Consider the following 15,054-nt stretch of genomic DNA (forward strand, 5'->3'; position numbering starts at 1 on the left):
ATAAAAGCAATTCTAGTGGCAAAGCAATAACTGTAGCTAGAATGGGATGAGCAGAAGAGTTCATTGGAGATTGTTTTTAATTTAAATAATTCATTGTATTACATCGATACACAGGTAATTGGTTTATTTTAAGCTTAGCTTTGGTTAGTTTTGCCACATGTAGACACCAATAGGGAAGTGATGGGAAAGACAGCATGAAGACACAGCCAGGAGGCAAGGCTGCCACATGTAAGCCAAGGAGAGAGTCCTAAAAAGAAGCCAAAAACAGCCACGCTTTGACCTCAGACTTCTAATCTCCAAAACTGGGAGAAAACAAACCTTTGTTGTCTAAGCCACCCTGGCTGTGGTATTGTTGGCTGTTTACTGGGGTTATGGCAGCCCAGGCAAACTGATACAAATGTCTGTTCCCCCACCCACCTGGGCTGCATGTGAGAGTTCTCTCTATAGAAAGATAACTTTTCTCAGAAATATTATTTGAGAACATTAGGCTAACCATTCTGTGGTTAGCCTTCTTGGTTGCTTTAGTAAAGAAAGTGTTTTTATTTGAAGTCTGAGTTATCATGTGTTTATTTCAGGGTTTTTGAAGTTTTTGTGCTTTTGTTTTGTGCTTAGTCACTCAGTTGTGTCCAGCTCTTTGCGACCCCATGAACCGTAGCTCACCAGGCTCCTCTGTCCATGGTGATTCTCCAGGCAAGAACACTGGAGTGGGTTGCCATGCCCCCCTCCAGGGATCTTTCCAACCCAGGGATTGAACTCAGGTATCCCACATTGCAGCCAGATTCTTTACCATCTGAGTCACCAGGGAAGTCCCTTTGAAGTTTTTACATCTTATCAAAGAAATCTTTGCCTGCTCAAATTTATACAACTTTCTCCTGTGTTTTCTCCTGGAATTTTTATCATTTAAGCTTTTGTCTAGGATCCATTTCAACTTAACATTTGGGTTTGGAGGAAAGTGGAAAAATATTACATTTTTCTCCCACTTTGAATACCTAATTGTTCCAAAACTGTTGAAAAGACTTTGCTTTCCCCATTGAATTAACTTGGCACCTTTATTGATAATCGATTGAGCATGTGTGTGTCAGTCCACATCTGAACTCTTCATTCAGTTCCCTGGACCTGTATTTCTATTTTTGTCTCTATAGTGCCATCCGAACTATTGTAGCTTCATAGTGAGCCTTGAAATCAAGAAACGTAAATTCTCCAGGTTTGTTCTGTTTCTTTTTTAGATTGCTTTGACTATAGATAAATCAATCAGCCATTCAAATTCTACCCAAAAAGCATGCTGAAATTTTTATTAGGATTACTTTAAATCTACAGATAAATTTGGGAGGATTTGACCTCCTAATAATATCAAGTCTGTCAGTCTGGGAGCACATTCTGTCCCATGTCCCTCCATTTATTTAGATATTTGGTTACTCTCAGCAATGGTTTGTAGTTTTCAGGATACAGATTTGTACCTATTTTGAAAAATAAGTAAATATTTCAAAAGCTATTACCTATTTTGAGAAATAGGTAAATATTTCATAAATTAAATATTTTTTTGTTTTTAAATGATACTATAGATGAGATTGTGTTTTTTACTTCTTTTTCTAATTGTGTGTTCCTAGCAAGTATCAATAGTATCAATAGTGTACTGATCTTGTGGATTTACCTAAATTGACTCCCTAATTCTAATAGATCTTTCAAAGATTCCTTATAGTTTTCTATATACATAATCATGTCATCTTATTATGGGTTGAACGTCTCCCCTCGAATCATATGTTGAAGTTCTAACACCGAGTACCTGTGAATATGACCTTGTTTAAAAATAGGGTCTTTGAAGATTTTATTAATTTAAGATGAGTTCCCTGGGATGGACCTTAACCCAATAGGATTGATATCTTTATAGGAAGATGGCCGTGCAAAGATAAAGACACACAAGAACACCCTCTGAAGATTAGGGCAGATTATGGAGTTAAATAGCTGCAGGGCAAGGAATACTGGAGATTGGTAGACTCCACCAGAAGACAGGAAGAGACAGACAACTTCTACAAGTTTCAGAAGGATCATGGCCAATAGGTTGATTTTAGACTTCAGCTCCCAGAAATTACCTTGTGGTATTTGATATGGCAGCCCTAAGAAACAGAAGGTAAAGACGGTTTTCTTTCTTTCTTTCCAACCTCTATGTCATTTGTTTCCTCTTCCTACCGCATTGCAGTAGCTAGTCTTTTCAATAAGACTCGGATTAGAGGTGAGGGGCCCGAGCACCCTTGGCTCCCTCCCGATCCCAGAGAATTGTGGATCTAGATTTTCGTCCCACATCTGATGTTGGCTGTGGTTTATCAGGTTGACAAAGTTTTCTTCTAATTCAGGTGACTCAGTTGAATATAGTCAGATTCAGTTTGCTGGTACTGAATTTATAAAAGATTTTTGTGTCTATAGTCTGTAGTTTATTTCTCTATTTGGAGTGTATTTTTCTGAATTTGGTATCAGTGTAACACTGACCTCATAATATGGTTTAACTGGGTTAATGTTTACATTAAATGGTTACATTTGAGATGAATACATGTTTTGCAGTTATTAAAATGATAGACAGTGTTATCAGTTCCTCTATATTCTTGCTTATTTTCTTTTTGTCTAGTTCTTCTAGTAAAAGCTCACTGTATCTGGGGACTATACTTGGTTCCACAAACCTCTGTACTAGAATCTTTCCATCAGAAGTTGTGATCAGACACCAACTTGAAGAAGCAGTGATGGGATGGATGAGCTGATTCTATGCCATAAGTGGTCTAGATGTTACCCCATCCTCAGTCCAGCCTTCCCAGGGCTGACCTCTAACTCCCAGCACCTGTATCTTTTGACTGAGTGCTTCTTTGGTGGTCAGAACTGCATGAAGGCCAGAAGTACTGAGGAATCAATCTCCACGGTTGTTCCTTAACCAATTGCTTATGGAAGCTCTTGTATAAACATCCTAGCTCCTTGGCCCCTCAAGAGGATCGATGCTGAGGTCAGGCCTCCTTGGCTGCTAGAATTCCCAAAGGATTAAGTTCCACTTACACAATATAATCTGCTTGTAAAATGTTCTGATTTGGCTTAACTTTTCTATTTCCCGATTGATGTTGGTTGGAATCACTTTTTAAACTTACTGTATGATATGCTTTTTCTCAGGGTTTGCTTCGAGGGGATGGTAAACTATGAGACGGAGAAGGCAATGGCACCCCACTCCAGTACTCTTGCCTGGAAAATCCCATGGATGGAGGAGCCTGGAAGGCTGCAGTCCACGGGGTCACTAAGAGTCAGACACCACTGAGCAACTGCACTTTCACTTTTCACTTTCATGCATTGGAGAAGGAAATGGCAACCCACTCCAGTGTTCTTGCCTGGAGAATCCCAGGGATGGGGGAGCCTGGCGGGCTTCCATCTATGGGGTCGCACAGAGTCAGACACGACTGAAGCAACTTAGCAGCAGCAGCACCAGAAACTATAAGAATAAATTCATTGCTATAGAAAGAGCATCATAGCCTGACTCGGACCCCTGGACCCCTAAAGCTTCACCAGTGTACTAGGCCCCCAGATCTTTTTTAAGCTTTACGTGATAGCACATATGTGTCTTATTGGGGCATCTAGAGAACTTGCCAATTTCTGCTCACCAAATCAGATGGATCAGTGCCATGATCTCATATACCAAACCACACTGTATTACGTGTGTCTAATACAAAATGAACCTATGTCATGAGTCCTATATCAAGGGGCTATTCAAAGGATTTAACCATTTGTACAGCACCTAAATATTGGCCATGGTGCTGGAGCTGATTGGTGGAAGTTTCATGCTGGACCAGGGGTAAATCTTCTTGCTGGATTTTGGAGAGGCTCAGGGATCCCTGAGAAACAGAGGGTCGACCAGGACATTTGGGGATTGGGCTCCAAAAGGGGGGAGGGGAGGAACAGAGGGACAAAGCTACATATGTTCCATGTGAGCTTCATGCCTAAAGCAAGACCGTTTCAGTCTCATTTCTTTCTTTAAATTAATTGTTACTGGAGTATAATTGATTTACAATGATGTATTAGTTTCAGGTATACAGCAAAGTGAATCAGTTACATATATACATATATACACTCTTTTTCAGATTATTTTACCATATACATCAATACAGAGTATTGAGTAGATTTCCCTGTGCTATACAGTAGGTCCTTATTAGTTATATATTTTATAGACTAATAGTGTGTATACATCAATATACATATTGACATATATGTATATTGTGTATAAATGTGCATATATGTCACACATATATAATATGTGTATATGTCAGTAGTATATATACTACTATACATAGTGTAAATAATAGTGTATATATGTCAATTCCAGTCTTCTAATTTAGTCTCATGTCTTTTTAAGCCACTTTGAAATGAGACTTTTGTCATTTGTAAAATAAATCCTCATAGCTGGTTTATCACCCAAGCTGGAGTCTAAGAAATCATCCTGGATTCTCCTTCCTCCCTCGTAGCAGAGGCTGATCTTTGAAATAGTCTTCAGTTCAGGCCCCTCTCCCAGTCCTACTATTATTGTTCTATTTAAGGCCTTCATGACTTTCACTCGAGCTATTTTAGCTGCCTTGTAATTGGTCTTACTGTTTCTGGTCTCCTCTTTCTTAGTTTCAGACTTCTTTCCAAATATGATGATGTCATGGCATCCCTATTCTCAATGGTCATCAGCTGTTTTTCATCACGGCAGATGACACAGCCTGACCTTCAGGACCTTGTTGTCCATTTCCTGTCCTTCATCTCTCCACTCTGCTGCTTTTCCCCCTGCACATCAGGTTCTTTCTTGCCCTCATACTTTTGCTTACCATGTTCTCCTCTCCTTTTCCTTCCTAATGTCCATGTACCTGTGACATAATTGCCCCCTGGAAACCTTCTGGAAATCTCCATACTGAGTTACATGTCTCTCCCCTGGGATCCAGGATTGGGTGGGCATCTCCATCACTCCACTGACTGCATTAGGTTATGAGTATTAATTCAGATGGGTTCACCACCCATCCCACTCCCCAGATTTCTGAGACAGGAGTTGAGTCACAAAATCAGGTGCCTGGCAGATGTTCATTAAATGTTTGCTAAATAAATAAATGCCTACACACCTGAGCATAATACCCAAATATAACATGCTTTGAAAGTAAATTTTGAGTAATGTCAGCCCTACTGGTTTCTATGATGAATATTCCAAAGACCCATTTAAGTACAACAAAATACTTTGGGGTAGATTATTATTAAAACAAAATGAGCCACATAAATTACATATATATTTATCTTAGAAGCATAAATGAAAAAAAATTTTTCTGATATTGTGAAACTACTAGAAAAGCATTTCTTGAAATTGGAGTCTCACACGCTTTACTGCTTCCTTCACCCCCATGAAGCCAATGTAAAAACTGCCAAGAATGATTTTGATCAAATTGCAATAATTTTTCAAAACTTAGTAGGCTCCACTCACATGCAAATTTAAAAAATATGTTTTATAGGTGGCTTATGGCATCAAGTCAAGTGTTATTAATAGACTGAGCCCTGTGAATGTATCCAAAGTCTAATAGATTCCCAGTAGGAAATGTATCTAATTTTCAGCATGAGCCTGTTACCAGATACATGATAATGTACAGAAAACAAGATTATTTAATTTTTGATGGTAAAAACATTTTATTTAAAAATATATACTAATAAACCCACAAAAACTTAACGTTTTCTTATTAAGAGTTAATTAAACAATGATTATTGTTCATTAGATATGTATTAAGAGAGAAGAATGCAGTGAATTCATATTTTTAAAGTGTGATCCATAAATTCTCTTCACCATCTGTTTCTTCTCCTCAATAAAAAGGTGTGTAAAATAAAAGGTATTGCAACTATCATAAAATAAAATGGATAGACCAAATGTAATTCTCTTGTTAAGTATTTTGCTAAGCTGGTTCCTAATCAAGAGTTTTATCAAAGTGAAAATATGTATTAATGTATGTCAGCCACTAGAGGGATCATATTCCTGAGAGGATAATTTTGTGTTGGAGGGTCCATCAGACTTTAGCAAGCACCTCTGAATGCCTACAATGTGGGTAACCCTACACCAAATGGAGAAAATGTCTTTCTCCTGTGCTGAGTCTGGTTGGCGAACATGCTTATCCCTACATTTTTATAATAAAGCATAGAAGTTCTGTAAGAGAGAAACTATACACAACTTCAGGAACACAGATGATGGAGCTGATCAAATGAATTCCAGAATCAAATTATAGAGGCTCTGGAGAGCCGACATGATTCTGCCTCAAACAAGGACCTCAATTCTTGATTTTAGTTGCAACGGTAAATGTATCTTCCAGTAAACTTTAGTTTTCACCATCCTCCTAAGTGTCTCATTGCTGCCAAATGTGTGCAAGGTTCTGAGGACCCACCAGTGACCAAAACTCTGCTCTCCCTGAGCATGAGGGCAGTCAGGACCTGCACACCAGGCTCAAGACAGTTAGCACAAGGTTCCAGAGAGCAGGCATGTGCAGAGCACAGAGAAACTCAGCCTGGACTGGGGGCAGAGATGCTCATCCAGTGGGAGGTGGCTCACAGCAGAATTATTACAGGAGATACTCCGGTGAATGTGGGGTGGGAGAAAGTTCTCATTAGAACAAAGGGATCTAGAAGCAAGAGGGAGCCTGGTTTATTGAGGGAACTGGAACGAAAGCATGCAGTGTTATAGGCTCTTGAAGACTAAGGGGAGGCGTTAAATCCGAGGAGTACAAAATGAAGCAGGACAAAGGCTAGCTGAGTGTTTCAAAAGAATGCACTGGTCATAGCAAACACCCACTTCCAACAACACAAGAGAAGACTCTACACATGGACGTCACCAGATGGTCAATACCAAAATCAGATTGATTATATTCTTTGCAGCCAGAAATGGAGAAGCTCTATAGAGTCAGCAAAAACAAGACCAGAAGCTGACTGCAGCTCAGATTGTGCACTCCTTATTGCCAAATTCAGACTTAAAACTGAAGAAAGTAGGGAAAACCAGTAGACCATTCAGGTATGACCTAAATCAAATCCCTTATGATTATACAGTGGAACTGACAAACAGAATCAAGGGATTTGATCTGATAGACACAGTGCCTGAAGAACTGTTGATGGAGGTTCATGACATTGTTCAGGAGGCAGTGATCAAGACCATCCCTAAGAAAAAGAAATGCAAAAAGGCAAAAGAGTTGTCTGAGGAGGCTTTACAAATAGCTGAGTAAAGAAGAGAAGCAAAAGGCAAAGGAGAAAAAGAAAGATACACCCATTTGAATGCAGAGTTCCAAAGAATAGCAAAGAGAGATAAGAAAGCCTTCCTCAGTGATCAATGAAAAGAAATAGAGGAAAACAACAGGTTGGGAAAAACTAGAGATCTCTTCAAGAAAATTAGAGACACCAAGGGAATATTTCATGCAAAGATGGGCTCAGTAAAGGACAGAAATGATATGGACGTAACAGAAGCAGAAGATATTAAGAAGAGGTGGCAAGAATACACAGAAGAACTGTACAAAAAAGATCTTCATGACCCAGATAATCATGATGATGTGATCACTCACCTAGACTCAGACATCCTGGAATGCGAACTCAGTGGGCCTTAGGAAGCATCACCATGAACAAAGCTAGTGGAGGTGATGGAATTCCAGTTGAGCTATTTCAAATCCTAAAAGATGAGGCTGTGAAAGTGCTGCAGTCAATATGCCAACAAATTTGGAAAACTCAGCAGTGGCCACAAGACTGGAAAAGGTCAGTTTTAATTCTAATCCCAAAGAAAGACCCTGCCAAAGAATATTCAAACTACTGCACAAATGCACTCATCTCACACACTAGTAAAGTAATGTTCAAAATTCTCCAAACCAGGCTAAAATAGTATGTGAAATGTGAACTTCCAGATATTCAAGCTGGATTTAGAAAAGGCAGAGGGAACCAGAGATCAAACTGCCAACATCAATTGGATCATCGAAAAAGCAAGAGAGTTCCAGAAAAACATCTACTTCTGCTTTATTGACTACACCAAAGCCTTTGACTGTGTGGATCACAACAAACTGTGGAAAATTCTTGAAGAGATGGGAATACCAGACCACCTTGACTGCCTCCTGAGAAATGTGTATGCAGGTCAAGAAGCAACAGTTAGAACCAGACATGGAACAACAGATTGGTTCCAATTTGGGAAAGGAGTGTGACACGGCTGGATATTGTCACCCTGATTATTTAACTTCAATGCAGAGTACATCATGCGAAATGCCGGGTTGGAGGAAGAACAAGCTTCTCGGAAACAAGATTACCGAGGAAATATCAGTTACCTCAGGTATGCAGATGACACCACCCTTATGGAAGAAAGCGAAGAAGAACTAAATATCCTCTTGATGAAAGTGAAAGAGGAGACTGAAAAATTTGGCTTAAAACTCAACATGCAGAAAACTAAGATCATGGCATCCGATCCCATCACTTCATAGCAAATAGAATTTATTTTGGGGTGCTCCAAAATCACTGCAGATGGTGACTGCAGCCATGAAATTAAAAGATGATTCCTCCTTGGAAGAAAAGCTATGACAACCTAGACAGCATATTCAAAAGCACAGACATTACTTCGCCAACAGAGGTCTATCTAGTCAAAGCTATGGTTTTTCCTGTAGTCATGTATGGATGTGAGAATTGGACTATAAAGAATAACTGATGCTTTTGAACTGTGGTGTTGGAGAAGACTCTTGAGCTTCCCTTGGACTGCAAGGAGAACCACCCAGTCAATCCTAAAAGAAATCAGTCCTGAATATTCATTGGAAGGTCTGATGCAGAAACTGAAACTCCAAAACTTTGGCCATCTAATGTGAAGAACTGACTCACTGGAAAAGACCTTGATGCTGGGAAAGATTGAAGGCCAGAGGAGAAGGTGACTACAGAGGATGAGATGGCTGGATGGCATCACCGACTCAATGGACATGAGTTTAAGTAAACTCCGGGAGTTGGTGATGAACAGAGAGGCCTGGCGTGCTGCAGTCCATGGGGTCACAAAGAGTCAGACACAGCAGAGAAACTGAACTGGACTGAACTGTGAAGAGTGACTAAGAATGTTCACTATGACAACTGAAACAGGTTTATAAAATTGTCCGTACTTAGTGAGTTGCTAATGGAAATGACTTCCCTTCTCCCACCTCTGCATTACAAATCTGCCTTTGGGCCCCTCTCTCCTGCTTCTAAAACAACATTCTGGGCAAATGACTTGGCCTTCCAGTACCTTTCGGGTATCAATACAACATCATTTTTAGTTATTCAAGTGTTGCTCCAATCTCCAAAGGACATTACCACATCTCAAAGTTGACCACATCATTTCTGTACAGTTCTAACTGTGACATGTTTGGATTTACAATGAGTCACAACTTCAGTCTCAAAGCTTCTCCCAGTTTATGAGCTCGCTTCCGTGGGGTCTGGGAGGCGGCAGGTCACCTCACTCTTGTCTCTTTCCCAGTCGCCTCCTCCAAGACCCCTCGTCACTCCACGCTGCTGATGCTCCAGGATCAGGAAAGGGCAGAGGAAAGAGATGAAAGGCTACATTCTCCGGGGAATGGTGCTCCTGCCATAGGCAAGTGGGCCTCCTGTCCTGACAAGTACTGCACTTGAATCCTACTGGATTTGGGAATCCCCTTCCCCACTCCACCCCCTTCTCCAGCACTGCACAGTTTCCTAACTCAACAGTGGATTCTCTGGCTAACATTTTCCTTACATTCACCACTCAACTCCAGCCCCAGGAGTATTCACCGAGGAGCAACTGCTGATGTCACATTCTTTCCTGATGAGTCACTCTGGCTGCCTTCCAGGCTGCTGCCTCTGGCTTTGGGAAATGTTACACTTCTTTTGCCCACCGAATTCTTTAGGACCAGCCCCTCCCCTGGCAGCTGCAAGCTTTGCTCAGATTCTCAAGCAACTCCAATCCTAGACTTTGACTCTCCCAGGGAAGAATCAATCACCGTCATAGCAGCCAGCCAACCACCCCCAAACCCCAGGGATCATAAACTCCCAAGGATGCTTCCACTGTGTTTGGAAGCCTGAGTTCTTGTAGCTTCCTGAGCACCCAACTGGGTACAGAAACATATTTTCCTGTTTCTAAAAAGCTGGCATGCTCTCCGTTCACAAAAGACTGTTTTGGATCAAACACATCACACTCTCTATCATACTTTGTTCTCGGCTTTGCCACCTGAGCCAAAGCCTCCAAGACGAAAGCCTCACCTTAACATCCTGCTACAACAGTATGACTCACAGCAACCCTACAAGAGGGCACTTAAGGTGGCACAAGAGATTCAATGCACATTCACAACCAGGATCTAATTCAGTTCTGAAATTGATGTTGAAAACTCGGCCTCCATGCACTGATGCTGAATCAAATCTTAGAGACAGAGTTTTGGGTGAACTAGAAAAGAATAGGTTTCTTACTTTGCTGGGCAAAGGCGGACATAGTGGACTGGCACCCTCCAAAAACTGTATGTCCCAACCTGGGAGGTTTGGTGAAGAGGTTTATAGCAATGGTTTAAGGATGGAGTTGCTGATAAGATTAGAGTGTGTGCAGGGCCTGCACTCTTTTAATCTGGCCTTAGGGGCTCTACTGACAAGCTTTGAGGTTATCAAACTGCTCTCTTGCAACATCTTCCATTTGGTGGGGATTTTAGTTCTTGTTCAGTTCAGTTCAGTTCAGTCACTCAGTTGTGTCGAATCTTTGCCACCCCATGAACTGCAGCACACCAGGCCTCCCTGTCCATCACCAACTCCCGGAGTCTACCCAAACCCATGTCCATCCAGTCAGTGATGCCATCCAGCCACCTCATCCTCTGTCATCTCCTTCTCCTCCTGCCCCCAATCCCTCCCAGCATTAGGATCTTTTCCAATGAATCAACTCTTCACATAAGGTGGCCAAAGTATTGGAGTTTCAGCTTCAACATCAGTCCTTCCAATGAACACCCAGGACTGATCTCCTTTAGGATGGACTGGTTGGATCTCCTTGCAGTCCAAGGGACTCTCAAGAGTCTTCTCCAACACTACAGTTCAAAGGCACCAATTCTTCGGTGCTCAGCTTTCTTCACCGTCCAACTCTCACATCCATACATGACTACTGGAAAAACCATAGCCTTGACTAGACGGATCTTTGTTGGCACAGTAATGTCTCTGCTTTTAAACATGCTATCTAGGTTGGTCATAACTTCCCTTCCAAGTGGTAAGTGTCTTTTAATTTCATGGCTGCAATCACCATCTGCAGTGATTCAGGAGCCCAAAACATTACAGTCTGACACTGTTTCCACTGTTTCCCCATCTAGTTGCCATGAAGTGATGGGACCAGATGCCATGATCTTAGTTTTCTGAATGTTGAGCTTTAAGCCAAGTTTTTCACTCTCTTCTTTCAGCTTCATCAAGACGCTCTTTAGTTCTTCTTCACTTTCTGCCATAAGGGTGGTGTCGTCTGCATATCTGAGGTTATTGATATTTCTCCTGGCAATCTTGATTCCAGCTTGTGTTTCTTCCAGCCCAGCGTTTCTCATGATGTACTCTGCATATAAGTTAAATAAGCAGGATGACAATATACAGCCTCAACATACTCCTTTTCCTATTTGGAACCAGTCTGTTGTTCCATGTCCAGTTCCAACTGTTGTTTCCTGACCTGCATACAGGTTTCTAAAGAAACAGGTCAGGCGGTCTGCTATTCCCATCTCTTTAAGAATTTTCCACAGTTTATGTGATCCACACGGTCAAAGTCTTTGGCATAGTCAATAAAGCAGAAATAGATGTTCTTCTGGAACTCTCTTGCTTTTCCGATGATCCAATGGATGTTGGCAATTTGATCTCTGGTTCCTCTGCCTTTTCTAAAACCACCTTGAACATCTGGAAGTTCAGGGTTCACGTATTACTAAAGCCTGTCTTGGAGCATTTTGAGCATTACTTTACTAGTGTGTGAGATGAGTGCAATTGTGCAGTAGTTTGAGCATTCTTTGGCATTGCCTTTCTTTTGGATTGGAAAGAAAACTGACCCTTTCCAGTCCTGTGGCCACTGCTGAGTTTTCCAAATTAGCTGGCATATTGAGTGTAGCACTTTCACAGCATCATCTTTCAGGATTTGAAATAGCTCAACTGGAATTCCATCACCTCCAGTAGCTTTGTTCGTAGTGATGCTTTCTAAGGCCCACTTGACTTCACATTCCAGGATGTCTGAGTCTAGGTGAATAATCACACCATCATGATTATCTGGGTCATGAAGATCTTTTTTGTACAGTTCTTCTGTGTCTTCTTGCCACCTCTTCTTAATATCTTCTGCTTCTGTTAGATCCATACCATTTCTGTCCTTTATCGAGCCCATCTTTGCATGAAATGTTCCCTTGGTATCTCTAATTTTCTTGAAGAGAGCTCTAGCCTTTCCCATTCTGTTGTTTTCCTCTATTTCTTTGCACTGATTACTGAGGAAGGCTTTCTTATCTCTCGTTACTATTCTTTGGAACTCTGCATTCAGATGGGAATATCTTTCCTTTTCTCCTTTGCTTTTCTCTTCTCTTCTTTTCACAGCTATTTGTAAGGCCTCCTCAGACAGCCATTTTGGTTGTTTGCATTTCTTTTCCATGGGGATGGTCTTGATCCCTGTCTCCTGTACAATGTCAGGAACCTCTGTCCATCATCAGGCATTCTGTCTATCAGATCTAATCCATTAAATCTATTTGTCACTTCCACTGTATAATCATAAGGGATTTGATTTAGGTCATACATGAATGGTCTGGTGGTTTTCCCTACGTTCTTCAATTTAAGTCTGAATTTGACATTATGGAGTTCATGATCTGAGCCACAGTCCGCTCCTGGTCTTGTTTTTGCTGACTGTAGAAGAGCTCAAAGATATTGTTATCCCTTGAGGAGGGACCAGGAACTTGTCCCAAGACTGTACTATTGTTTCTTAGCTGCTCCTCCCTTGTCTCTGCATCCCCTCCCTTCCCTGATTAGCAACTGTGATAACATGCCCTTTGGGACTCAGGGAAGTTCATGGAGGCTGGAGTCTTTTCCCTACGAAGAAAATGGGATACACAGAAAGGCTTCCATGCCCATGAGCCCCACAGGTTCCTGCTAAATTTCAAAATTTGTAATTCTGAGTTGAAATCTTCCAGAAGGCATCTAGTTCAATTCTACAGTCAATGGTTTAATCAATAGTAAAACAATCCTCATAAGACTGTGTCCAAACTTGGCTTGAATTCCACTGGAGACAAGGACATTTCCACATCTCAAAGCTGACCACACCATGTCCACTAATTGTGGACATGTTTGTGTTTATATTGAGTCAAAATTTCCATGTAAATTTTCTTGCATTTTTCATATTCATTCTCTAAAATCTCATAAAACCTGACCAGCTACTTTTCTGAACAGTAGTCCTTTAGGTTTTTTGGAAACAGCTATCATTTCCCTTAGCCTAAACTTCCCCAGTTTTTTCCAACTGCTCTTTATGGCAGGTTTCAAGATTTCCGTACTATTTTGGCCACCCTCCTTTTATTATTTTCTAGTTTATCCAATGTCCTACTTACAATTTGGTAGCCAAAATTTATACCAACACCAGGAAGAATGAAAGAGGGACTCATTTCTGTTAAAAGTTAGTCTCAAAAAAGGGTAAAATCATAAGTCTTTCATAGCTATAAAATAAATATGTGTTAAAGATTCATTAAACAAATAATAAAGAATCCAGGCAGAGATTATAATTGGTTGAAAAGACTCCAAAGAATGGACATTAATAGCTTGGGAATATTGAAATGATTGTGCCAGGGAGGCACAACTGTTTACTCTAAGATGGTGAGGGTTTGATTTGATTTATAGTTTTGCATTGGTTTCCAGTATACAGCAAGTTCAGCTGTGTGTGTGTGTGTGTGTGTGTGTGTTTGTGTGTACAGACTTTTATAGATTCTTTTCCATTATATGTTATTACAGAATATTGAGGAGAATTCCCTGTGCTATACAGTAGGTCCTTGTTGTTTATCTATTTTACATATAGTAATGTGTGTGTATTCATCCCAAGCTCCTGATTTACCCCTCACCCATGTTTCCCCTTTGGCAACCAAAAGTTTTATTTTGATATTGTAAATCTGTTCCTGTTTTGTAAATAAGTTCATTTACATCATATTTTTAGATTCCACGTATAAGTGGTATCCTATGATACTCAAGCCATTTTTAAAGAAAGAATTACTCTAAATTTGTGAGGCAAAGAGGCAGAAACCAGATAAGAAATAGTTACCCGGCTCCCCAGACCTTAGTGCTGAATTGTGTTGGTAACACACGGCTGAGTGCTTGCTCACTGGGAAAAGAGGACAGCAGTTCCATGGAGCTCTGTAGTACCTCCAAGTCAGAGCAGGAAGGTCAGAGACAATTGACAATGGGAAGTTGATTTAAGACGGCAGGAGTTTTTGACACAGGGACTTGATTAGGGTTGGGCCAGGATCACACACAACAGTCCAGGACTGTTGCAAGCAGTTCCTGCAGGACAGGAATTCCAAGAATCTGGGGGCTGGAGCTACTGATGCTCCCCTCTGAAAAATGGATGGGACTTCCATAAACGTCTTGTCATGAACCAGCACATCTGCAAGTATAAAGGCAGTGTGGTGGGAGTGGGGTGGGCACCCAAGCAGATGCTGACGTCACTGACAGGGAGTGGGGTTCCTGTTCTCAGTGTCCTTCCTGACTGTGAGGGCATCTGGCCTCACAGCCAACAGAGAGACCACGTCACAGCTAGTAGGTTTAGGGCGCCAGCCCAGAAGAGGAATTCAGATGAATTTCTTGAGGTGCAGACCACAAGGGCCACACTAAGAGTAACATGTTCATTGTGGTTTTGGTTTTTTAAAAAATATGCTTGCAATCTTGGCCAAGAGTTCAGTTCAAACGGGTTCTGATTGTATCCTAATTTTGGAACAGAAATAATAATTCCAGGAAGAAAATAATAACAAAATTAATAAATATAAGGCACTAGGAAAGTATGGTTATATTTAATAATAAAGAGGATGGTTTCAATAAATCGGTGTGCTAAACACTACTAAAACT

At 40.9% G+C, this 15,054-nt stretch overlaps 1 long non-coding RNA gene across 2 annotated transcripts in view; it reads left to right on the top strand.

The window, feature by feature from the left end:
- The window catches only part of LOC145525147 (uncharacterized), a 48,855-nt gene that overhangs the window by 14,316 nt on the left and 19,485 nt on the right, over positions 1 to 15,054 (top strand). The gene's annotated exons all lie outside the window — the stretch shown is intronic.

This window comes from Giraffa tippelskirchi, chromosome 11 (assembly GCF_054371585.1).
Source record: "Giraffa tippelskirchi isolate mGirTip1 chromosome 11, T2T-mGirTip1v1.2.pri, whole genome shotgun sequence".
Classification (NCBI taxonomy): domain Eukaryota; kingdom Metazoa; phylum Chordata; class Mammalia; order Artiodactyla; family Giraffidae; genus Giraffa; species Giraffa tippelskirchi.